Consider the following 27860-nt stretch of genomic DNA (forward strand, 5'->3'; position numbering starts at 1 on the left):
TTGTCCAATTTGATTTGAAGAATGTCCAATTCAGAATCCTCTGAGTTTGGTTCTTCCTTCTGGGCTGTAATCATTAACACCTTCTCCTCTTGCTTTCCTTCCCTGTCAAAAAAACCTTCTGAGCATATTCACATGACACACTTTGTAAGTTTTTTTTCCTGCCTGGAGTCCTCATCATGTAGTTCACCTTACTCAATTTCTTCTTAATTTAATAAGGTACACTAAACCTTGCTTTTAAAGGCTCACTTGTCACTGGAAGTAACACCAATACCTTATCCCCATTTGCAAAATTGCATATTTGTGATTTCTTACCTGCTTCCAATTTCATTGTATTCTGTGATTCATTTAAATGCTGTCTAGCCAACTCTGCAGCTCTATTTAATCATTCTCTAAAATTTGACACATAGTCCAAATGGGTGGTCTCTGAATTCTGACTTATTAATTTCTCCTCAATCCATTTTAATGGTCCTCTTACTTCATGCCCAAAGATTAATTCAAATTGACTGAATTTGATTGATGCATTTGATGCATCGCTGATTGCAAAAATTACAAATGGAACTCCCTTCTCCAAATCATCTGGATAATCCTGACCATAAGCCCTCAACATGGACTTCCGTGTTTGATGCCATCTCTCTAGTGCTCCCTGTGATTCTGGATGGTATGTAATTGACTTGAATTGCTTTATTCCCAAGTTATCCATCATCTCCTTGAAAAGATAGGATGTAAAGTTTGATCCTTGATCTGACAGGATCTCTATTGGTTATCCATATCTCATAAAAAATTTAAATAATTATTCTACAACCCTCTTAGCTGTGGTGTTGCGTAATGGGATTGACACATCCATTATTGTTAATAAATACTTATTCCCAATTTTGTTTGAGGTAGGGGACATACACAATCAATCAAGATTCTTGTGAAAAGTTCCTCAAATGCTAGAATAGGTATTAAAGCTGCAGGTTTTAGTAATGCCTCTAGTTTTCCAACACATCTGGCAAATCTAACTACATCTTTGTATAGTCTAGGTCGGTAAAAATGTCTTTGTATTTTAGTCTGTGTTTTCCTCACCCCTAAATGACCTCCAAGTAGTAGCTCATGTGCCACTTGCAGCACCTTTTATCTGTACTGTACTGGGAAAGCAATTTGATGAATCTCTGCCCATTTTTCATCTGCTTGAATGTGTGATGGTCTCCATTTCTTCATTAAAACATCATTTGTTAAGTAATAACAAATTCTCTCCTTCTCAGTCGATGCCCTTTGATATGACTGTTTTAAGTTCCTATCTTTCTGCTGTAATTCAATCAGCTTAGCAGAGCTCAAGATACTGGCATGTTTACATGTTTGTTCCTTCTCTGTTCCACTTATTGGATCAAAGTAAGTTTCAGATAACACTATGTCAGATTCCTTGTCTGTGCCTTTTGATCTCTCCTGCTTCAGCTTGTGCCTCTGTAATCTTTTGATCACACAATCAGGGAAAATTCCTGGATAAACATTCTCCATGTCTTCAGTTGCCTGTGTTTCCATTGGCTTTTTGATTAGGGTAGGCAGCACAACTACCGGTGAATCAGCTATATCATTTGCAAGGACAAATTGTAATCCTGGAGCTGTGAGTTTGTCTCGTACTCCTACCACAAATTCTCCACTCTTCTCTGGATTCTCCACCCTCACTTTACATAACAGAGCACTTTTTGTCTCACCATGAATTCCTGTTACCAATAACTTTTCTGGCAATAGTCTCGGAAGAGTGCATATCTCCTCATCCTTCAACATTACTGACTGAGAGCATTCTGTATCCCGTAATATTGTAACCTCCTGACCTACGTGAATAAACTTTACCCTTGCATGTATATTTTTTAAGCAGATCTGGCAGTTCCTCCTTAATCAAACTCTGAACATCTTGTACACTCTGAGGTAGTTGTCTAACTTCCCTTGTGCTTTTTGTTTTAGTCCAAAACTCCCAGGCTTGTCTGGTTTTCCAACATCTGCCTTGCTCCTAGCCCACTAACACTGTGATTTTGTGTGGCCCACTTTATTACAATGAAAACACCAGAGCTTTTTAACTTCTTTGTCCCCCTCAAGGGTTTCTTTTTTACCCTATGGGAAGTTATCCTTATGACCTTCACTGAGATCTACCTTTCCCTTTTCACATGAGGATTTGTCTTTGCCCCCGTTTCTATCTCTCATGGACTGAAATTGATTCTAGAAGTCAAACCATGTTTTATGGACCAGCTCATAACCATCAACCACTTCAGCTGCTAACCTTGCTGTTTTAACTCTCTGCTCTTCCACATGAGTTTGCACTACTGCAGACAATGAATTTTTGAATTCCTCCAAAATAATTACCTCTCTAAGGGCATCATAGGTTTGCTCAATTTTTACAGCCCTTACCCATCTGTCAAAATTACTCTGTTTGATCCTTTCAAACTCAATATAGGCTTGACCTGGGTCACTCTTTAGATTCCTGAAGCTTTGTCTGTTGGCTTCTGGTACAAGCTCATACTCACTTAAGATGCTTTTTTTTCACCTCCTCCTACTCCCCAGATACCTCCTCTGATATGGATGTGTATACCTCACTGGCCCTACCTCCAAATTTTGTTTGGATCAACAAAACTCATATTGACACTGGCCACTGCATTTGTTTAACCACTTTTTCAAATGAGATGGATCCTTCTTATCAAATTTAGACAATGCTTGATCATACTTAAACAGTTTCTCACTGGGCTTCTGATTACCAAGGGCTTGCTCATTCTCACTCTCTTCCCCACTAATCCTGCCCTCAGCTTTTATCCCCAGCCTTTTAAGCTGATTGAGATTTGCCTACCCAATCAAACCAACACCCAAAATAAAGACACTCACTGTTTAAAATCCCGCAAACAGCCCCCAGTCTGTTATGGAGTAAGCCAGACTATGCAAAACATTATTAAGTAGGCAGCTCTGACCATAACTTTGCAATTTGTTTCGGGAAGTGTGCGGTGAAAATTGCCCAGATGAAGTTAGCTCAGTTGACAAATATACTTTAAAGCAGACAAAACTTTGTTCACAAAATTACACAATGAACCACAAAGAACAGAATAAAGAACTCCGCCAGAACTCAATCTATCCAAACTAGACTTAATTATGCTGTTCTGAATATACACAACAGTCCCAATAAGCAAACTCCCTTTAAAAACCAATATACATGGAACACATGCTTACAGGTTGAAGTTGAAGGGCAAAGAGAGAGAGAGACAGAGTTACCACACAGCTCTCTGTTAAACTTCCAACCAGTTCAAGACTGAACTAAAACTGCCCAGCTAGAGAGCTGAGCACTCCCCTTTATTTATACAGGTCACTTCTAAAACATGTCCACTTTGGCCTTAAGTTTCATCCGTTTACATATAAACAAAAGGCCTCTCAAAATCCATTTCATCTCTGTCCCAACCCAGACTAATTGGAGCTCGGCCTGGTTTATTACTTCTCTGCAAAATTCAAGGACAGAGTATTCTTGAGCCAAGGAACGGCTTTTAGGAAAAAAAAAGACTAGTTTTGTGTCACTGTGCATGGACATCGGCGTACTGAAATGGATCACGGTGTTAACTTCTAGATCCAGAAATCACTGCCATTCAAAGATCTTAGAGGCCTGCACACAAGAAAAAAAAGGGAGTGTGACCCAGAAAATTTTGAATCTTGGCACTTCCTTTTTCCAGATATCTGTGGATGTTCTGCTCTTCAGTCCATTCAAGAGTGTGATAAGCATGATTTTTGAAAAGAGAAGGGAATCGAAGGATAGGTTAGGAAAGTGGATTGAGATAAAAGATGAGCCAACTTCATTCTTTTTACTGGGATGTGGGCTTTGCAGACTGGGTCAGTGTTTGTTGCCTATCTCTACTTACCCTTGTGAAGGTGGGTAGTGAACTACAGTCCATGTGCTGTAAGTAGACCCATAATATTGACAGAGGTAAGTTCAGGATTTTGACCGAGTGACTCTGAAGGAAGTGTGATATATTTCCAGGTGAGGATGGTGAGTGGTTTGGAGGGAACTTACAGGAGGTGAGTTTCCCATGTTTGTGCTGCCCTTGCCCTTCTAGATGGAAGTGTTTGTGGGTTTGAGAGTTGTGGTCTAAAGTGCGTTGGTAAACCTTTATAACATATCTTGTAGATGGTGCACACTGCAGGCTCTGGACATCAGTAGGGTAGGGACTAAATGTGGAGTTAATCAAGTCGGCTGTTTGTTCTTCTTCTGAAGTATTGTTGGACCTGTGTTCATCCACACAAGTCAGGGCTATTCCATCACAGGTCTGACTTGTGCCTTGTGGATGGTGGCAAGTGTTTGGGACCAGGAAGTGAATAACTCATTGCAACATTCCTAGTCTCTAATGTGCTCCTGTTGCCACTGTGCTTATATGGTTAGTCCAGTTCAGTTTCTACTCAATTGTACCCCAGAATGGTGGACCCAGTGATGGTAATGCTATTGAATGTTGAGGGGAATGGTTAGGTTATCTCTGGTTGGAGACAGTCATTGCCTGGCATCTGTGTGGTGCGAATGGTACTTATCATACTGAGTGGTGGATTCATTTGGAATGAGCCACTGATGTTTATTTTTTCTGTCATTATATTATTATTGTTGCTGTCTTGTACTGATAAAACATTAAGCAACCAATGGAGCATTTCTTTATTTGTTAGTTATGACCTAATACACAACCATCTTTTAGATGCTCATTTCAATCTTCACGTTGGAACAGTTGAGAAACTTGGAAATAATGTTAACTGTTTATTTTATGGAAATAAATCAATAACTCATCTCTTTACTCTGTCCCATGACTGGCTAATGGGTGAGTCAATGCAATGTATTTTAATGAAATTGAACTCACAATGAATCTTTGAAGGATCATTACAAAATGATAATAGTCCAAACAAGTCATTATTTACAGTTATAGCTCACAATGGTTTTGGGAGCAGAAAGGATACATACTCGAGTTGATTTTCCAGTTTTATTCAGCCACAGAACGTGCCACCCCAGACAAGGTCAGCCTTTCTTACCTGACACTCCTTGCACGAGAAACTGGTTTTCTCTGTTTGTTCAGAATCAATTAAATCCCTGTGGATCTGCAGTCAAAAATACATTTGAAAAGCAGATACTCTTCCCTCAATGGAATTAGGGAATAGATAGATTTTAAAATAATAACTTTCCATGTTATCCTATCATCTCTATAACCTTCTAGTTATTAACCAATCACCTGTGGGCATGTATCACAGGTTCAATGTGATTAAAAAAAACTCATTTTGATTGATTGCTTGATTTTTTTGTCATGTGCACTGAAGTACAGTGAGAAACTTTGTTTATGAGCATACAGGCAGATCATAGTAAAGCAAGGATGTACAGATCAAAAAGACTGAGACAGAGGCATACAGGTCACTTTGCTTATTGAGGCTAGAGAGTGCATTCATCTGTATTATGCTATAAGTTCACCCGACACAAACTGAGCCAGATTTGCTCAGAGACAGGCCAACACTGAATGTCTGTCAAATTAGAAACAGGATCTGATTTCAATAGCCCTATCCTCAATGTTGATGCCAGGGATTTTGTTTTTTTCTGGAATGTGATAAGAGTGCAGCCTGCATTCCCCATCTGGCACATTTCATTGCAAGATAAGCATCTCCTAACTTTTCCACCCACCTTCCAATTTTTTGTGGAATCCGGCAGTTTCTCGAGGATTTGTAGACTTTGCTCCAGGTAATCTCCATTTAGGAACCTTTTGAGGAGCATATTTCAATGTAAAAAAAGTATTTTCTTTCACCTCAGCATTAATTCCACCAGCAGTGCCTTCTTTATATTCCCATACCAGCTTTGTGTCCACTGACACAATATGAACTAAACATAGAACAAATGAGCCTTGTTATTACAATGGAAACACCTAGTCAGAAAAAAAAACTGAAAAAGGTCTGCTGCTCTTATGACCATATTGCAGTGTCAATCAGAAAGATTTATTATCGTCTCAACAACAGAAGCTTTTCCTCATTTCACATCTCTTTACCTTGACCAAAGAAATAAAAAAAATCAAAGTAATGATAATGTATTATAACCCCATATAATCCATCAAATCAAACATTTTACTCAGTGTGTCAAAACAAGCTCCTGCTGAGCTAAACTATGAGTAAGACTTGGAGATCAGCCAAGCATTCATATCAAGACCAATAGGAAAAAGAAATGTATGACCATGTGTTTCTGTTCATACAGCTCCCAGACTGTCTCATTATGAATGCTGGGCTGGGTTCTCAAATTATTCCAATTACTTTCTGTCATATAATTTAGGGAGTCAGTGGTACTTACTCTTGTCTGTTATAGATCCACAATCATGGTAGAAAATCCTTCTTAAATTAAACTATTCCTGTGATGCTTCCAGATCCAGTTTACCTCTGTTTCTTCTGCCAAGACGTTTTCTTCCCACTGTGTTTAGCTGGCAGCTATAAACGCAATTCATTTCTCCTTTTGGTACCGTAAAGCTCTTTGGAAGAGGCATCTACTTAGAGGATCCCATGACAGGAATCCTCTGTCACTGGAGATTCCCTTCTTCCAGAGCTTTTCTGATTGGACCCACCACCTGAGGAATCCACTTACTATTCTTAGTTGGCTGATTGAAAAGGAAATGGCCTATTAGGAGGCTACCTTGCATAAGATAACACGAGAAAGCATTCTGCCTCCAAGTAAAGAGTGTAGATAGACAAATGATCCCACTAACTTATTTGTAGAGCAGTAAATATTCTATTCACTGTCACCCACTCAATGATAAACTAGGAAAGGAATTGGAATTGGATCACGTTTTCAAATCAATAAAATTTCCCACACACCACATGACAATTCAATGCATAACAAACTGAAACTAAATTGATTAGCTTCTCACTCTCTCTCAAGCCTGTGATAGTTCATGTTTTCCAATGGACTCAGATCTCAAAAATCATCTATGCCAATCCGTGGACCGCTTTGTTGGTCTGGAGTGTTGGATCCAGCTGGGACCAACTCTTTATTGGTCTCAGACACATGCCTTTGAAGGCAGGTCTTTGCAGAGCAGGTAGGAAATATCATGGGGGAGTAATATTGGAAGCTGCTGCTTGACTCAAAATGCTTAAAGGGAGGGCAGATGGACAGCAAAATCCCTGAGCTCCTGCAGTCTTCTGATCTCAATGACTTTGTTCCCTGGGCTCTTCCTGGTGTCCTGGACATTGGGTGGCAGAAGACACATTGAGGAAGTTATCAATGGTGGGAAATCTCTTTCGTCTGTCCTATGCCCACTGACATTACAAGCTATCTTTGAGGAATCCTTCACAGCTGGGTGATTGGTTGCTAGGCGATCCCATGACATGGTGAAATTCCTGCACCCATCTGGTGTTCGGTATTCTCTACCTCAAAGGGCTTTTAGCCTCATGGCAGACACATTTGTCACTTTGGAAGATACCAGCTACAATGCTGCAAAATACACGAGAAAGTGAAAATAAAGTGAATTCTTTGAGGAACTAATGAGCAAGTTAGACACCTTCCAAAGCAACTTTGCTGACATGGCTTGCTTCTTCTTTAAATATGGTTTCCTGTGGCTGACAGAGCCCTCAACAGCATCTGACCTGTCACTCATGCTTTCACCCTTTCCCCTTCCCATCACTCTCAACAGTGTGATCGGGTTCCTCTTGTCCTCTCTTTTCATCCTAACAGCCTCCTCATTCAAAAGATCATTCTTCACCATTTCAGAAAACTTCAGCAGAATGCCACCACCAAACACATCTTCCCTTCACTACCCCATCTGCGTTACGCAGGGATTGTTCTCTTGAGGACACCCTAGTCTATTCATCCACCACTAACACCACAGCCCCCTTCCCATGACACCTTTCCATATAACTGCAGAAGGTGCAACACCTGCCCCTTCCCCTCCTCCCTGCACCCCATGCAAGGGCCTAAACGGTCTTTCCAGGTGAAGCAGCATTTCACCTGTACCTCCTCCCAATTTGTGTATTGTGTTTGCTGCGCCCAATGTGGCCTAGTCTACATTGGAGAAACCAAACACAGACTGAGTGACTGCTTTGCAGAACCTCTCCAGTCTGTGCGCAAGCATAACCCCAAACTTGCCATAGCTGGTCATTTTAACACAGTGTCCTGCTCACATGCCCCTTACTTCTGTCCTCAACATGCTGCAGTGTTCCAGTGAATCCCAGTGCAAACTGGAGGGACAACACCTTATCTTCAGACCGGGCACTTTACAGCATCTGGATTCAATATTGAGTTCAACACCTTCAGATTGTGAACTCACTCCCATTCCTTTCCTTTATTTTATCTTTACTTGTTACATCTCTGTCACCATGTCCTCACTCCCATCCCCCCAATCCCAATGGGATTGTTTTCTTTTTCCAATCTGGCAGGTAGACACACCATTGTTCTGCCATTCTCACATTCTAATCACTTACTTTGCACTGTCAGTGTCCTTTCTCCCCAGCACTCTGAAGCCCACTACCCCGAACCAACCCCCACAGTAACTAGAGTATAAATGCTGTGCCCTCCACATTTCACTTCAGGTCTGATGAAGATTTATCGAGACTCAAAACATTAGCTTGGCCTCTCTCCATGGATGCTGTCTGACCCGCTATGATCTCCAGCATTTGTTGCTTTCAATACAGATTCCAGCACCTGCAATAATTTGCTCTTAGACAAAGGAGAGCCAGTGGACGTGATCTATCTGAAATTCCTGAAGGCCTTGGACAAGATGCTGCACAATAAGACCATACCCCATTGTGTTGGAGGCTAGGCAATAGCATGGATGGGGGATTGGTTGACTGGCAGAAGGAAGAGAGTAGGGTTAAAGGGGTCTTTTTTTCAGGATGGCAACTGATGATGAGTGGATTTCCACATAGGTCAATGTTGGAACCGCAAGTAATCACATTACATATTAACAATCTGGATGAAGGCACTAAAGACATTGTTGCTAAATTTGCAGATGACATAAAGATAGGTGGAGGGGCAGGTAGTGTTGAGGAAATGAGGAGGCTCCAGAAGGAGTTAGACAGGCTGAGAGAGTAGTGATGAAAGTAACAGATGGAATACAATGTGTGAAAGTCTGAGGTTATGCCCTTTGGTAGGAAGAATAGAGACACTGACTGTTCTCTAAATGGGGAAAGGTTTTGGAAATCTGAACCATAAATGGACTTAGGAGTCCTGATTTAGGATTCTCTTAATGTTAACATGCAGCTCCAGTTCACAGTTAGGAAGTAAAATGCAATGCTAGCATTCACTTCAAGAAAGCTAGAATGCGAGAGTAGAGATGTACTGCTTAAGCTGTATGAGACTGTAGTGTGACCTCATTTAGAATATTGTGAGCATTTTTGGGCCCTGTGTAAAGGAGGAATGTGATGAACATGGAGGGTGTCCAGAAGAGGTTTACTAGAATGATCCCAGGGATGAAGGGTTTGCTGTATGAGGATTGGTTGAGTACTCTGGGTCTGTAACTTGATAGAGTTTAGAAGGATGAGGATGAGTAATCTGATTGAAACTGACAGAATGCTGAAAGGCCTAGATAGAGTGGACGTGGAGAAGATGTTTCCACTAGTAGGAGAGAATAGGACTGAAGGCCGCAGCCTCAGAGTGAAAGGACACCCTTTAGAATTGAGATGAGGAGGAATTCCTTCAGCCAGTAGGTGGGGAATCTGTGGAACTCATTGCCATAGAGGCTATTGAGTCATTGAGTGTATTTAGGACAGAGATAGATAGCCTCTTGGTTGGTAAGAGGATGAAGGGTTAAGGGGAGAAAGTGGGAGAATGGGATTGAAAACATATCAATCATGATCAAATGGTGGAGCAGACCCAATAGACCGAATGGCACAATTCTGCTCCTATACCTTATTGTCTACAATAAACACATGCCAAATTGTGGGAATGAGATCTGATGTTGGAAGCCTTTCTACTGGGGAGATAGCTGCCAAAGCCTTTGAAATGTGTTTTCCTGACAGTAGATACCAAAGAGACACATCTTGTATCTGAACCTCGATGCTTCAGTAAAGTGGCACTCTTTGGATCAACTCACAAGTTTTCAATTGGAATTTTAAATATTAACTTGATAATGGGCATTCGTTTAGTATTTTATGAGTTTCATTTGTTTGAACATTCTGCACATTTTCTTACTGTCAATATTTCTTTAGCCATGTTCTTCTTTAAATGCTTAACAATGTCTGCAGTTAAATATTAACTAATGAAATAACTGAATGTACTGTACTCTTCCAAATAATTGTGATGGACTGATCAATAGTCTTGTACTTGAGTGTCCTTCAAAATGACAAATTGGTTTAATGAGCAATAAGATGCTCTGAATTTTATACTAATGGATACTTAAAACATTCCAATATACTTTACATCAATTTCATTTTTCTCTTGTGAGGGGTTTTATGGGCTTATATGTATTCTGTAATTTAGGTCTTTCATCTACAATTCTGTATCTCTCTGTTAGTGTCAAGTGACTATTTTATAATTACTAAACATTTGTTTTATTCTGTCTGAATCAATGATGATCCATTGAATATGAAACAGGTACATTCAGCCAAAACAGCTGTTTAAGTTTAATGGTTAATCATTGGAGTGAGAGAACAAGGTGCATCATTATCAGAACCAGGATGGGCAAAGGTTTACATTTTGATTAACATTACAGCTTAGAAAATGTTCTTACCATGCAAACAAAAAAGTCTACTGAACCCATTCCTCATGGATTCCTCGAATAATAAAGTCTCACCTCCTTCCAGTATTGACTGTCGGCCATCCTATTTGATCTTTCCTTCACTGATCATGCAATTCTGCTCACCACTTCTGGATGTTTTTGCAAAGTAACATGGGAACTGTTCCTCTGCACATGGAGCATTCACTGTCAGACAATTGGAGAACGACTGAAGAGGGAAGAACAACGCAAGTTGCTGGAGAAACCCGGTGAGACAGGCAGCATATGTAGAGGGGAAATAGAGTTCATGTTTTGCATCCAGTGACCCCCTCTTTCTCTCCACAGGTGCTGCCAGACCTGCTGAGCATTCCCAGCAACTTCTGTTTTCGTTTTCATTGCTGATGTCTTCAATTGACAGCTTACATTAACTGAAATATTCACTTCACAATGATTTTTTAATAAAAAGGTTAGTATAAGCATTATGATATGTTAACTTATGTCTCCATAAACAGTTGGATTTCCTGTCATACCTGGAGAGCTAATGACTTTCTGTTAATACTGGCAGATGTCAATTATAGGAAGGTATTTATTTGTTTCTATCAGGTTTCTGGCATTTCTTAAAGTACACAATTGGGACTGAACCAAATGTTGATTCCTTTCCATCTGGAAGGTATTATTTACTGATCCAATTGTAGTTGACATCAATTTTGTGGTCCTCTGCTGCATTAAATGTGCTAAATGATGTCAAAAGAAGACAATATCAGTATTTGTCCTTCACATCAAAGAAGGCATTCAGAATGCCATTTTATTTTTATGGATTCATGCTTTGGCTAACAAGACATATTTCTGCAGTGAATGTTCAGTCACAAAGTGACTGACAAATTCACCAGATTGGGGGGTTTGGACTATAAGATGCATCATCAATCCAATGAATTTACTGGCAAGATGCATTTTCATGATTGGTTAAAGAATCATAGAATTGTACAGCAAGGAAGCAAGCCATTTGGCCCATCGAGTCCACACTGAACATTCCTATGACCAATCCATCCAGGCCCATTTCCCATGACCAGTCCACCTAACCTGCACATCCCTCAACACGACATACCATTTAGTATGGCCAGTCCACCTAATCTGTATTTCTTTGAACTATGGGAGGAAACTCATCTGAGGATGGAATTGAACCCAGTTTCCTGGTGCTGTGTGACAGTGGTACTGACCACTTAGCCACTGTGCCACCCTAATGGTTCTGCAGGAATATAGTGCAAAAGCGTGGAAGTAACGGCATTGAGATCGCATATTAGTTGAACAGCAAAGCTGACTCAATGGACTCAATGGACTACTTTTGCTTCTGTTTCCTATGTTCACATATTCACCATGTGTTCTTATCTTGAGCAAGTTGTTCCCAATTTTAGATTCGATTTTTTATTGTATCGCAGATTTTAAGCTGCCTTTATCTCTTCCTTATTAAATATCAGTTGTCAACTCACCTAAACCAACATTTGAACTTGTGATGGTGAAACTCAATAGATCTGGCAGCTTCTTTGAGAAGAAAGTTGAGTTTATGTTTCTAATCCGGTGACTCCTCATATGAATTCAAGATAATGACTACCTTTTCTCTCCAGGATGCTGCTAGACCTGCTGAATTTCTCCAGTAATTTCCGTTTTAGTTTCAGATCTCCAGCATCTGCAGTTCTTTGTTTTCTCTGAACTTGTGATGTCCCTCCTTGGAAAAGGCAGTTGAGAGTTGATCTCGGAGAGTAAATGGTATATAAAGGGTTAACACTAATTACTCCCCACAATTAAATTATGGAAATCAGACAAGAGTACATAAATCCAAATGATTAACTGAGAACATTAAACCCGATGTGAATGGGTGTGTTGTTATCTAAACAGAAAGTTGTCAATATTTGAAATTGCCTTCAAAGAAGAACCTTGCAATCAGTTAACAAGTTACGCCAATACAGGATTGTGCTGAACAGATAAATTAAAAGGCTTTCTCCATCAAGAAGTGTGCCTGTGATATCAGGTTTAATTTCAGGTCTGTGCGAACTCAGGTTGGTAAAGAAACACAACAGGAGACTCAGTGTCCCCATGTGAATCATTATCAATTGATCTCTTCAGGGTTTACATGCTTGTAGATAAACTAGGAAGCTTATGATTTGAGTGGACCCTGTGGCATGGCAGTAATGTCCCAACCTCTGGACCAGATGTCTCAGATTCAAAACCCACCTCCCTCAGAGGTACATCATCATTTATCCAAACAGGCTAAAACATTTGGGGGAGGAAATAGAATATCTCCATGTTTTCTTCCACACTCAGTCTCCATCGCCTTTGTTGAATGTCCTTCTGCAACATTAGTGTCTCCGGAGCAGGGGAAAGAAAAGTGGAAAAGATTTGAATAGAGAGATGAGTTTGTTTCGCTGCAATGTTGCTGTACTTTGTCCTCTGCTTGGTATAAATACATTCTTCATTACACGCACAAGCAAATGGCTGGTTAATCTGCAGTGAATTGAGCGAGCCACATGCATCTGATAAATCTGAATGACAGCTACATACTTTTTATAATTAAAACAATTATTAAATCTCCATTCCAATGCTGAATTCCTCTGTTCATGTCACGTCACTGAAACACTACACCCCTCAACTGTGAAATCCCAAAACTAGACAAGGAAAAAATAAAATGATCACCACAGGATGTTTTGTTTAGAACCAGAATTAGATTTTACTGTCACATGTATTCAAGTATAGGTATGCATGAATACAGTGAACAAAGTCCACTACAGTTGTAATTTGTTTATATTATTGTAGAATTTCTCTCCTGTTGTATATGAACATTTTTCTTTAGAAATAAGGTGTAGTGAAAGAGGATGATAACCCCTTTCAATACTTTGTTTCAAAATTAATGTTATCAAAAATATGGGACAAAAACCTGTGAACTAGTTCTAAGAATGTTTTAACACTGGGGAATAAAAGTCAATTATTTTCTCTCTTTAAGAATGTGAACTGGTCAGTGGTTTTTCTTGTCATTATTGTACAGAAATGCTAAAATGAAAAACACAGAGAAGCCAGGACAAGCCAATATCAAGCTCTGTGCTCTCTTCCATTTTTCATGTGTAATAAGCGAGCTTAATAAAACTTATTCATGGCCTTTGCACTCCACAGACAGAGCCTCTTTCACTATGTTACACCAGTCGGCAGTGGAGTATGGCAGATTGCACCTTGTCATCCATGTAACATGATGATTCACAGGTGAACTTGTGCCTTTCACACATCAGTTCTGATGGAGTACAGAAGAAAATTGTCATTCTTAATTTGTACAAATTAAACACCTGTCTTTCCAACTCTTTGTAAAATTGACTCAATGAACCATTTTCTGTGATCTTCAACAACAAAATAAATTACAATCTATTATTTGCAACATTAATAGGATGCAACAAGCAAAAATATTGAGCATACTGCAACAAAAAGTGCACACATCAGTAAACTGACTTGAAAATGTATCGCCTTTCTTTCACTGCCGCTGAGTCAAAATCCAGGAAATTATTCCCTGACAGAGAGTGTGTACCTTATACCACATGAATCAAAAAGGTGGCTTTCAACTTTCTTCTCCAGGGCAATTAGGTATGGGCTATAAACATTCTGTGAAGCCCCACATTCTGTGAAAGAATTTTAAACATTGAGAAAACCAGACCAACAGTTGTCTCATTGTTGTCAGATAATTCATCCATTCCTACTCCTTCAGAGGACTTAAGTGGACTCCAGGTTCTTACCGAGACTGAGGAGGTTTCAATTTAAGCTGCAAACATTCATGCTTTCTCATCCGTCTTAACCTGCAGCATCACCTGGAGAGTGAAGATCTGATGCATTTCCTGAAATTTAGAATTTGGCAAGAGTTCAGCTGAATACCACAGGTTAAGCTGAAACCTGGATATACCAGACGCCAATCTCACACTGAGGATTTGCAATTTGTAGAGAGTTTCCCCTAACCCCTCTATTTGAAAGAAGGCTGATCAGCAAGAGCTGAGGTGGGTCAGAATCAGGACCCTCACTGTTGATTGTTCCCATATTCTTAACCTTGAAAATATTCAACGTATTGACCATAAAACCACAAGATCTAGGAGCGGAATTAAGCCATTTGGCCCATCAATCATGCTCTGCTATTCAATCATAGCTGACATCGTTCTCTACCTCATTCTCTTGCCTTCTTTGCATAACCTATAATCCCCTTATGAATTAAAAATCTATCTATCTTTGTCTTGGTCTCCACAGCTATCTGCAGGAACTCCCACAGATTCCCCATTCTCTGGCTGAAGAAATTCCACCTCATCTCAGTTTGAAAGGGTCGTCCCTTCACTCTGAGATTGTGCCCTCAGGTCCTAGTCTCTCCTGCTGGTGGAAATATCTTCTCCATGTCTACTCTTTCCAGGCTTGGCAGTATCCTGTAAGTTTTAAAGAAATCTCTCCTCATCCTTCTTTGCGCCAATGAGAATAGACCCAGAGTCCTCAACCACTTTTCATTTGATAAGCCTTTCATTTCCAGGATCATTCTAGTGAATGTCCTTTGGCCCACTGCCAAGAACAGCATATCCTTCCCTAGAAATGGAGTTCAAAACTGCTCACAAAATGTGCTCTGACTAAGCCTTATTCAGCCTGAGCAGTACATCCTTGCTTTTGTATTCTAGTCTTGGCTGATAGGACTATAAGACTTGAGAGTGTGTTGCTGGAAAAGCACAGCAGGTCAGGCAGCATCTGAGGAGCAGCAAAATTGACGTTTTGGGCCAGAGCCCTTCCTGATGAAGGACTCCAACCTGAAACGTTGATTTTCCTGCTGCCTGACCTGCTGTGCTTTTCCAGCCACACACACTCAACTCTGATCTCCAACATCTGCAGACCTCACTGTCTCCTCCTGATAGTCCTATCAGGCCAGTTGTACAAATGCTAGGCATGATCTCAAAAGGCTTGAACTTGAATAATGTTTCATTTTTCTTTAGAATTTCCAAGTTACAAAGAAGGGTTATATTTAAGATAAATTAACCCTGTGAGACACACTGACTATTTCCAGCTCTTTGTGTTTTTATTTTTAGATTTCTCACACTTGCAGGATTTTACTTTTATTTCAAGTGTGTCTCCTGCTGGAAGATAAGGTCAGAAATAATGGGGTGAGTTTCCACTTTGGACATCTTTGGAGATTCTGCTGCAAATTGGAACCCATTTGAAAAATAGTCCTTTACTCCCACACCCTGAAATTTCAACTTAAACTCATTGGCACATCTCTAAATGAAAAACCTGCAGTCAATCAGTGTGACTGGGCAAAATTTTAATTTTTTTTGAATTGCTTAAAATCACAAATACCCTGGTATGTGAGCATACTTTTCACCAAGTATTTCCAAAGTTTCTTCCTGAAGGTTTTGCTGTTAATTTTAAAGTTATATCAAACTGTTCCAGTCTAAACCCATGACCAGAAAAGAGTTTCTCTCTACACAATTTACCAATTCCCCCAAACATTCTAAAACCCCCAGTGAATTTGATTTTTAAAAATCCCTTCATGAGATATGGGCATCGCTGGATGGCTAGCATTTATTACCCATCTCTAGTTGCCCTTTGAGAAGGTGGTGGTGAGCTGTCTTTTTGAACCACTGTTGTCCATGTTCTGTAGGTAGACCCAAAATGTTGCTAGGGAGGGAGTTACAGCATTTTGATCCAGCAACACTGAAGGAATAGCAATATATTTCCAAGTCAGGATGGTGGCTGGCTTGGAGGTGAAACTGCAGATAGTGGTTTTCCCAAATACTTGCTGCCTTTATGCTTCTAGATGGAAGTGGTTGTGGGTTTAGAAGGTGCTCTCTGAGGCTCTTTGTAGATGGTACATACTGTTGCTTTTGAGTGTTGGTGGTAGAGAGAGTGCATGTTTCTGGACGTGGTGCCAATCAAGCAGAATGCTTTATCCTAGATGATGTTAAGCTTCTTGAGTGTTGTTGGAGCTGCACCATCCAGGCAAGTGGGAATTATTCCATCACTCTCCTGACTAGTGCCTTATAAATGGTGCTTTGGCTCTGGGGAGTCAGGAGGAACTATCATAATGGAACTGCGAGCATTGGATCCCATAGATTTCAGGAATGCATTAGTTCATTCAGTTTTCATGCTGTGTAAAAATGCATGTGTTTTAACCTGCTACTGACAGCAAAGCAGAAATCTCAAGCAAAATCTGTCACTTAGCTAAGAAACAAATAAATGGTAAACTACTTTATCAGTAGAACTGAGTAATAGGGTTGCTCACATTTTGCAGAAAATACAATTTACTGTAGGCAGAACAGGAAAATTGTTGGAATGCTTGCTGAACCATTTTCACAGCAGGACCTAACATCTTCAAATTACTAGCCTTTACATGAGCTCTATGAGTACATTGCAAGCATATGCTCAGTCATGGAAGATTTCAACCATGCCTCTGAATTGCTGATGCCCAGAAACATGTGTCGCAGCAGTGAACTCTGTGAAATACATTCAATTAAAAAGGAAGAGCGATAATAACCTAACAAGCCCTTAAAAATTAATTTAAAAAGTAGTGAAGAGAAAAAAAAATTAATTCAAGAAGATTTATTTTATTTTTAATAAATTGGCTGTATATTGTGCACATACATGTCAAAAGTCAAATCAGAGGTAAACATGCAGATGGAATTTGCAATCAGATGATTGGCGTCAGCAGCCACTTTCTTAAAATATCAATATATTCTTCCTGACAATTTTTAATTGATATTATCAAGCACATTGGATCTGCTTGTTGGGGAAGCAGGAGAGTGGGTGTAACTGCAGAGCTGATAAAACTATTTCCAACATCTCATCTCATTATCATCCTTCACTTTTTTAAACTATATTAGAGTCTTTCTTACCTATAGGTTTGATTATTTAAAGACACTCCCAATTGAAATCCTAACATTTTACCTTCTGCTATATAAGATAATGGCTCTGAAAGGGTTAGTGTTGGAGACTGAAGTAGGTTGCTCCCAATCTGATGATATCATACATTCTTAGTTGGGAAAAAGGTTATTCTAGCTCAAGATCCCAATGGCTGACTCCTGATGTTCTTAGTAATTATGTCAAAGTAGCCAGTTTAGCCTGGACTATACTGCTATCAATGTTCTCAGCGTACAATCATACGCATTACCAAATGACTGTCAATGATGACTGCTATCATTACATTTCAAATACTCCTTCATCTTACATTTTTGTCCAATCTCATATCCTGGATGTAAGCTTGCTCGCTGAACTGCAAGGTTTGTTTTCAGATGTTTCATCATCATACTAGGTAACATCACCAGTGAGCCTCCGGTGAAGAACTGGTGTTAGTGACCCACTTTCTATTGATCTGTTAGGTTTCCTTGGGTTGGTGATGTCATTTCCTGTTCTTTCTCTCAGAGGGTGGTAAATGTGGTCTAAGTCAATGTGTTTGTTGAAAGAGTTCTGGATGGAATTCTCATGTGTGTCACTGTTTAGCTTGCCCTAGGATTGATGTTTAGAATTTAGAATTTAGAATTTAGAATTTAGAATTTAGAATCCCTACAGTGTAGAAACAGTGTGACAACAATGTTGTCCTTGCTGATGAAGTTGGTGGTGTTTGACGTATGTGTCTTAGGTTATTCTAATAGTGTAGTTAGTGTTTCCTTGGCCAGGTTGATGTTGATGGATATGAGCAGAGCTATTACATCAACGGAGACTGTTATTTCATCCTCTTCTATCTTGATTACTTTGATGGTGTTTAGGAATTCTTGGGTAGAGTAGATGATGTGGTGTGAATCTTCTACTGAGTGTGTTAATCTTTGGTGTAGCTCCTTGATTAATCCGTATGTTGATGTTCCTGGTAGTGAGATTATGGGTTCCACCAACATTAGGCAGGAAAAAGGAAGGAAACACACTCAATACACAAGAAAGGAAAGCACGAGAAGGAATGAAAAAATGATTTTTTAAGAAGTTCTCCTACCTGCAGACAAAGGATGTTTGACAGCCTTTTAAATCGAACAGACTACACTGAGAAAACGAATGCACTGCTTATAGATACCAACACGTACCAACAAGTGGCAATAGACCCAATCCCACAATGAAAGCGCAGAATCACAGCCCTACTCAAAAATCTTCAGAGAATTAAATAAGACCAACTTCCAAAAAATGAAAACAGATGAATCCAACACACCACACTTCTATGGATTACTCAATGGTCACAAACCAGGAGCCCCCCTCAGACCAATAGTCTTGTAACCCAGAATACCAATATACAAATTAGCCAAGGAGCTACACCAAAGATTAAAACACATAGTAGAAGATTCACGCTACTCCATCCACTCCACTCAAAAATTCCTGAACACTTTTCAAGATGAAAGAGCTTGAAATCATGGTCTCATTTGATGTAACAGCTCAGTTCACATCCATCAACATCAACCTGGCCAAGGAAACATTGACTACACTATTAGAAGAACCAAAGACACATACACCAAACACTACTAACTTCATCAGCAAGGACACTATCATCAAACTAGTGGACCTATGCCTTACCATCTACTTAACCTTCAACAACAAAACCTATAGACAATCGAAAAGAACACTCACGAAATCTCCGATGTCAGGGTTCTTAGCAGAGGCAGTAATACAGAGACTCAAACAAACAGCTTTGCTAACCATCCAACCCAAACTTTGGGTCCGCTACGTGGATGACACCTTTGTCATTACTCAACGAAACAAATTAGAGGAAACCTTCAAGACCATCAATAATACCCTTACTGGCATAAAATTCACTAAAGAGGAGGAAAACAATAACAAACTGCTATTCCTAGATGTCACAGTAGAGCAAACAGTCAATGGGGAACTTCAAACCAGCGTCTACAGGAAGACAACACTTACGGACCATACACTAAACTACAGAAGCAATCATGCCTTGAAAGAACTGCAAAAAATACTACATTGGACAAACAGGCAGAAAACTAGCCACCAGGATACATGAACATCAACTAACCACAAAAAGACATGACCCTCTCTCACTAGTATCCTTACATACGGATGAGGAAGGACACCACTTTGACTGGGACAACACATTCGTCCTAGGACAAGTCGAACAGAGACATGCATGAGAAGTCCTAGAAGAATGGCATTCCAACCATAACTCTGTCAATAAACACATTGACTTGGACCCCAATTATCACCCTCTGAGAGAAAGAACAGGAACTGACATCACCACAGGAAATGGCATCACAACTCAAGGAAACTTCAACACATAAATAGAAAGCAGGTCACTAACACCAGTGCTTCACTGTGGTTCACTGTTGATGTTACCTAATATGATGAAGAAATGTTTGAAAAAGAATCTTCCTCCTCAGCGAGCAAACCTACAGTCAGAACCACAACCTGAGCTACAAATCTTCTCAAAACTCGCGAATCTCATATCCATTGACCCTTCACTTCCTTATGTGGCTAGTGCTTCACTTTTACTTTAGTATGTTGCTGTGATGTTGTATAACCTGTTGTTGATGTTACTTCTCAATGATTACTTCTTGAGGAGTTTAATCCAGATAAATGTGAGGTGATGCATTATGGGAGGACAAATACAAGAGTAAAGTGTACAATAAATGGCAGCATCCGTAGGAACATTAATGTACAGAGATATCTGAAGTTGCAAGTCCATAGCTCCCTGAAAGTGGCAACATAAGTGGATAAGGTGGTAAAGGAAGAGTAAAGCATGTTTGCCTTCATCAGTCGGGGCATTGAGTACAGAAGTTGGCAAATCATGTTGCTGCTGTATACAACTTTAGTTAGGCCACGTTTGGAGTATGCAGTTCTGGTCACCACTCTGTAGGAGGAATACAGAGGTTTTGAAAAATGTACAGAAGAGGTTTGCCAGGATATTGCTTAGATCAGTGTGTATTAGCTATAAAGAAAGGGTGGACAAACTTGGATTATTTTCACTAGAGGGTTGGAGGCTGAGGGGTGATCCAATAGAAGTCTAGAAAATCAGGAAAAGCTTTGATGGGGTGGCTAATCACAGTCTTTTTCTCAGGGTATACTGGGGAGCATTGGTTTAAGGTGAGAGGGGAATGCTTAAAGGAGATGCGTGAGGCAAGTTTTTTAACACAGAGGGTGGTAGGTGCACAGAATTTGCTGCCAGGGGAAGTGATAGAAACAGATATGATAGCAACAGTTAAGAGGCATTTAGATGGAGACAGGGAAGAGAGGGACACAGACCACATGCAGGCAAGTGAAAGTATCTTAGAATGACAACATGTCACACAGACATGATGTGCTGAAGGACCTATTCCTGTACTGTAGTGTTTTATATTTTATCTGTTTAATGTCTTAGAGGGAATGAAATCTACCAGAATCATTTGACCCATGTTTTATGATTTGCCTACAAAAGTCTATGAAGCCAAATAAAATGGGAGCAGCATTTCTATCCTGTTATTTGAATAACCCCATTAAATCTGAGATCAATAGACTTTTGCTAGAAAATGCTGTAAAGGGATTTGGAGTTAAGACGGGTGGATTGAAATAAGTTCATGCCTGATCTCTGATAGGGTTAGCACAGTGGGCTTGTTTCCTCTGACAAAGGGCATTTAAAACATGGGGGCCCAGTCTCTGGGTAAGGAGCTTGCCATTTTTGAGTGAGAATTGTCTTCACATTTGGGACTAGCCTGCCCTAGGGGCCTTTAATACATCCAAGACCGAGTGGGAAGGTAGAGTTGAGGCAGTTGATCAGCTATTGAATGGCAGAGCAGATGCGAGATGCTGAATAATCTAACCTTGCTCCTCGTCTTGATGTTCATATAATTGGCTGAAAAGTTGCAATGGACTGAGTGATTTATTCCAGTTTTACTATTGGTCCTATTAGGTTTCAAGAAACCTTAGCAATTAAGGTTGAAATTGCACATTGTAATGTTTAAGAGTTGGGTATGTGCAGAATCCAAGGGAATACACCATGCACAAACCATCACCGCTCAAATATGGGCACGGTATGAAATTTTGCTAATCACCATTGAGAACAAATTTACGTCAGGCTCAAGAAGTTTTGGAAAAATAGGATTCAAGGCTTTTGAAGTGCATGGATGCTTCTAATATCCAGGACATGATTCTAAACAACTTTGAGTTCATAATTTTGAATTATAATGAAAACATATTTCAGAGAATTCAATATTATTAACACAACAATAATTTATGAACAGATCAACATCCACTTTCATTAAACACTGAGGAAATGCTAAAGGTCAATCAATTTATTCAAATTTTCTGACACAGCTTGACAATTCAAAATGTCACATTTACACTCCAATAATCTCTGCAATGCACAACATTCGACTGGCACACATTTAAATATTTTGGTAAGAGCAATCATGCCTCAGTGGATTGAGAGTTTATTAATGTGTCTGTTTAAATGAGGGATGACAAAATTTCTCGCACTGCCTGTCAACGAAGATTTGAGTTTAAACGTTAACTGTCAATATAACAAAAAGTAAGTTTAAATTGGCCACAACATTTTTGCTGCCTAAAAATTCTGTTTTTCTGAGCTAGAAAACCACAAGTCAATTGAAATGTGCAAAGCATTTAACTCTCACGACACCATAGAAACAAAATAAATAATGATAACTGACCTTCAGCATATTGGGAATTCACAAATATTAGCGTCTGCAATCAATGATAAATCTGTTGTACCTTGCAACAGTGGTTTCTCATTGACTAGCATTGCAGACTCCTAAATCTCTATTTATTGTTAAGGCCATACAAACCTCAATCAGAAATCATCCATTCCAGGGCAAGTTGAGGAGAGTCATGAGAGATTACATAGTCAACTTGGATCCATGATGGAAATACCTCATATATTTCCAACGGGAAAGTTCTGAGTTTTGGGGAAGATCAGGTAACTTAAATAAATCAGGCAGATGTCTGAACCATTATAAGTGCACCTTAAAAAATTGGGGCTAGAAGTTGCATGATTTCACAAACAATGAGTATAGATGCTAAATGAACCAATTACGGAAGGCTAAGGGATAAGGAAACCTCAGGGATATGGAATATAAGGCCAATTCCAGAATCTAGCAATCATAGAGAATTGGAATCTAAACTGGAACATTTGTTTCAGTTCACCTGTCACTCCAGTTGACCTGGCTGTCGATATCTTTCCAATTCAGAGGAGGTGGGAGCTGTAGGTATATTCCCTTTTCATTGGACAGTCAGTGTTACCATAAGGGGTCAGTTAGCTCAGTTAGCCAGTTTGCGATGCCAACAGTGTAGGTTCAAGTCCCGCACCGGCAGAGGTTACCATGAAGGACTCCCCTTTCAACCTTTCCCCTCATCTGAGATGTGGTGACCCTTTGGTTGAACCATCACCAGATCTCTCACTCTCTCTTTCTCTAATGAGAGACAGCCAAATGGTGACTTTACCTTTAATACTGCCACAACTTGCTCCTACACAGAGACATCTCAATTAATTTCTTAGACACAGAGACTTGGCAGCTCCAGACACTCTCAAAATTTCCAGCCATGCTCTAAACCATCCTTTCATTGTTTTAAATAGTTTTGGAAATGAGAAACTTCAGCCATGATGATGGATTGGAGATGAGATGAGATGAGATGAGATAGATGTCGGTACTTTGTCCTTGGACAGATGAAGGTTGAGAAGAGATTTGATGGCAGTTAGACTCAAACAAGGCTTCTAAAAATAAAACAAAGACTAAAATTTTCTGGATGTGACATAACTTTCTGCAATTTGCTGTTGGATTCATTATTTTCTATCAGACAGGAGAATTATTTGAATGACCAATGGTGCTTTAATACTTTGCGATATACATTGCTGGACTCTAGGGCACCACCTGAGGTTTGATTCAGCCTGTTAATTCTCTTCTGTTAATGGAGTGACATTGTGAGTTATTCATTAACTCATATGCACCTGTCTGACTATCAGTTAACAAAGTTAGTCAACCTATCAAACAAGCTGGTAGACATTTGCATTCTGTTGAATAGCATAAGTTATTAAAATGTAAAAGTAAAAAATATGATGAACGTACTGGACAATATATTAATGAGAGATCAGTAAGAACACCATGCATGCGTGTGGTTTCCAGACAAGCCAACTTGAGTCTGTGGAAAGGGTACAGGCCATATTCAGTCAGATATTTCTTGACATGAAGATAAATTATTAATGTGAAGACAGACTTGGAGATTTTTATTGTTAAAACATAGCAGATAATGGGTTATACAATTAATACTTGCGAATCACAGAATCGTTATGGCATTGGAAGAGGCCATTCGGCCATTGTGCCTGTACTGTTCGATTCCCTCATGCCAATATCTTGCCCCATATCCCTGCATTTCAAACCAAATAGCCATCCTCATAATGCCCTCATGAAGGTCTCAGTTGAACCTGCTCTCATCAGTGCATTCCAGACCTACTACTTGCTGGCTGAAAAAGTTTTTTTTTCTCACATCACTCTTGCTTCATTTGCACAAAACTTTAAACCACTGTCCCCTCGTTCTTGTTCTTCTTATGTGTGGGATGGTTTCTCCCTCTCTACTCTATCTAGCCCGATAATGATTTTGAACATGTCCATCAAATCTCTTTCTCAACCTTCATCTGTCCAAGGACAAAGTACCGACATCTATCTCATCTCATCTCCAATCCATCATCATGGCTGAAGTTTCTCATTTCCGAAACTATTTAAAACAATGAAAGGATGGTTTAGAGTATATAGGAGCAGGTTTTTTTTTTAGATTAGATTAGATTAGATTACTTACAGTGTGGAAACAGGCCCTTCGGCCCAACAAGTCCACACCGCCCCGCCGAAGCGTAACCCACCCATACCCCTACATCTACATCTACCCCTTACCTAACACTACGGGCAATTTAGCATGGCCAATTCACCTGACCTGCACATCTTTGGACTGTGGGAGGAAACCGGAGCACCCGGAGGAAACCCACGCAGACACGGGGAGAACGTGCAAACTCCACACAGTCAGTCGCCTGAGGCGATTTTAGGTTGTGGCTGTATAAGAAAAAGTCACAGTCATAGAGACAATATCAGAATATCAGAACATTCAGGCCAAAGAGCAAGTCAGCATTTATCAAATAGATTTTGAAGATGTGGACACAATGACAAGGTGCTGTAAAGTGGCAGTTGGCGCTGAGTGGGTGGAACCTCTGTCATTGAGGTCTCAATGGTCAGCAGTTGGTTCAATGACTAGAGGCCTCTTGATTCTATTGAGCCTCCTCAGCAGAACTGAAAAGTGTGATGATGTGCTCCTTTAACAAGATTACGCTGTTCTTGGCTTTCTTTCAGAGAGGTTGTAAAAGCAGTGATTCTGAAAAGTCTGACTTGGATGGAATTTAGAGCCAATTTGATTTTAGCTAACGGATACTGTCTCAGAGAAAAAAAAAAGCTTTCAAGTTAAAATAAAATTGTACAATGAAGTGTGTATGTGTGTGGGGGGGTGGGGTGGGGGTGGGGTGGGAGGTTGGGGGGTGGGGGGAAGGTGGCCAGTTCTCCCAGCTCAGCTTATTCATTGTTTGAAGCTGTTGGACCCAAAGAAGCAGCTCCGGGCTGGTCCTCCTTCTCTCGGACATCTCTCATGTAAGACCCTGTGTTTGATTTTACCTTTTGTGCAAAGGATTGTTTATGGGGATTGTTGCAAATATTTGGAACAGCATCATTAAGTTGATATAATCTGTTGGGTTTGCGGATAAATCAAGTTATTCTATATTCTGTTCTCTTTGTTTGTGTTTCATTTGCTAATCTTGTAAATAAATTCGATTTGTTTGAAACTAAGTGTTTAACCAGCTGCATCAGTCCCAGAATATTCACTCTGTACCTGCTTAAAACAACCAGCAAAGTTTGGGTCTGGGCTACTTTCTTGAAATGTTTTGAGGGGGTCTGGCCTGATCCATATCAGGGTTTCCTGTTGGTTTTCTGACCAGTAGTTGAGATCTTTCTCAAGCTTGAGAAAATCTTAAAACTACAAAACAGCACAAGACAGAAGAAGACCACTCAGCCCTTTAAGTCTGCACCAGCTCTTTCAGAGACCAATAGGATTAGTTTCACATCTTGACACTAGACCTGCAATTCATTGTACATTCAAGTATTTGTCAAATGTATTTTTGGAAGTTGTATTATGCTTTCAACAAGTCCACCAGATTTGACATTCCAAATGCTAACTGCGTGTGATATGTATATTCTCACTTTATCACCTTGTGTTTGTTTGCCAATTATTATAAATCAGTGTTCTCTGCTTAGACAGCCTTTCAAACACCATTTCTCCTTATTTAATCCATACAAACTCAAAAAAGAGCAAATTAGAAGAAAATATTGTATTTGGAAATTAATGTATTGGTCATACTGGAGTCCCATTTTGAATTGTATGGGACCATTCAGAAGGGCTCTTGTAGTGCTGTGCTAATTACCCTATCCTTGAGCCAGAAGGTCCAGATTCAAATCCCAGAGTTGCTGCAGAAACTCAGCTAGTCTGGCAACATCTGTGGAGAGAGAGCAGAGTTAACACATCGAGTACAGTGACCTTTCTTCAGAATCTTTGGAAAGTATTTGTTAAGATGGGCAACTGGACTCAAAACATTAACTCTGCTTTGTCTCCACAGATGCTGCCAGACCTAGAGTAATGGAGTCATAGAGTCATACAGCATAGGAACAGATCCTTCAATCCAACTCGTACTTGATAACGAAGTTTCCCAAACTAAATTAGTCCCATTTACCTGGACTTGGCCCATGTCTCTCTAAACCTTTCCGATTCATGCACCTGTCCAAATATCTCCTGGATGTGTAACTGTATGTGTAACAACCACTTCCTCTGGCAGTTCATTCCACATGTGAACCACCCTCCATGTGAAAACATTGCCCCTGAGGTCACTTTTAAATCGTTCGCCTCTCACTGTAAAATTATACCCCCTAGTTTTGAACTTCCCAACCCGAGGACAAAGACCTTCGTTATTCACCTTACCTGTACCCCTCATGATTTTATAAACCCTCTGAGATCACCCCTCAACGTCTTACGCTTCAGCAAAAAAAAAGGAAATGCCTTTACAGCATTTCCTTATAACTCAAACTTTCTAGTCTGAGTAACATCCTTGAACATCTTTTCTGCACCCTCTCCAATTTAATAATATCCTACTTGCTGAGTTTATTCAGCAATTTCTGTTTTTGTTTCAGATTTCCAGCATCTTCAGTTTTTTTGTTTTATTTCAGATTTAAATCCCACCCGTCCCAAAGGTCTGTACCACAGCATTGTTTGAACAGGTTCTTTAAAATATCTACATGACAATTTGGACCAATCTGAGTCATTCACCAATTTGACTGTTTTCCTTCCTTTCGAAACCCTTTCATGATATGAATGATTTACCTTCTCTCCTCACATGCTCACTTCAAAAGGAAAAGAAAATCCAAAGGCTCCATTCTCTCCAACCAACTTTATATCTCAAACTACCCTGCCCCATCTTATTTGCAAAATCTTTTATATATTCGAAAGGGTAGTGTCCAGAATTAGACACAAAGCATGAGTCAAGTCTCAGATTTATGCAGATTCAAAACAACTTTCTGGATATTGTACCCTAAACCACTACTTATGAAGTTCAGAACTATATATACTTTATCGTTTACTTGTCAGCCTGTCCTACTACGTTCAAAGATTTGTGTTCAAATAACCCCAGATCTTCCTTTTCTTGTAATGCCATAAATTGTGCCATTTGACTTCTTTTGTTTCTTCTTTTTGTCAAACTGTGTTACCTCATGCTTTTTCTACATCTCACCTGTTGAATAGCCGTCCATTTCATTCACTTGAAATCATCTTGACGTCTATTTTCCTTATTGTTTAGCTCCAAGTTTCAGTTCACATTATAGCTTTTTGATGGGGTTTAAATGTTTGCAGAGGTTGCCTTGTAGTTATGATATTCAAAGATGAAATTGATATGGGGACAAATATTGTCTGTTCTAGTAAATCTAGATTGGCAGCAAAGCCTGGGGCTCTCCAAGGCAGAACTGAAAAGGCCATTGGAGCTCTTCTTGCAATATTTAATGACTGAAACAGTGAAGAATGTGGCAATAGCTTTAAACACAAATTCAAGGAGTTGCCTCACCCTTTAATGTAGTTTCCTACATTCAATGCTTAACAGTGGATCTCTGAGTTGAGCAAGCAGCATTCCCATCATGTGTCTAAGAATCTGGGAGTCTT

Source organism: Chiloscyllium punctatum, chromosome 41 (assembly GCF_047496795.1).
Source record: "Chiloscyllium punctatum isolate Juve2018m chromosome 41, sChiPun1.3, whole genome shotgun sequence".
NCBI lineage: Eukaryota > Metazoa > Chordata > Chondrichthyes > Orectolobiformes > Hemiscylliidae > Chiloscyllium > Chiloscyllium punctatum.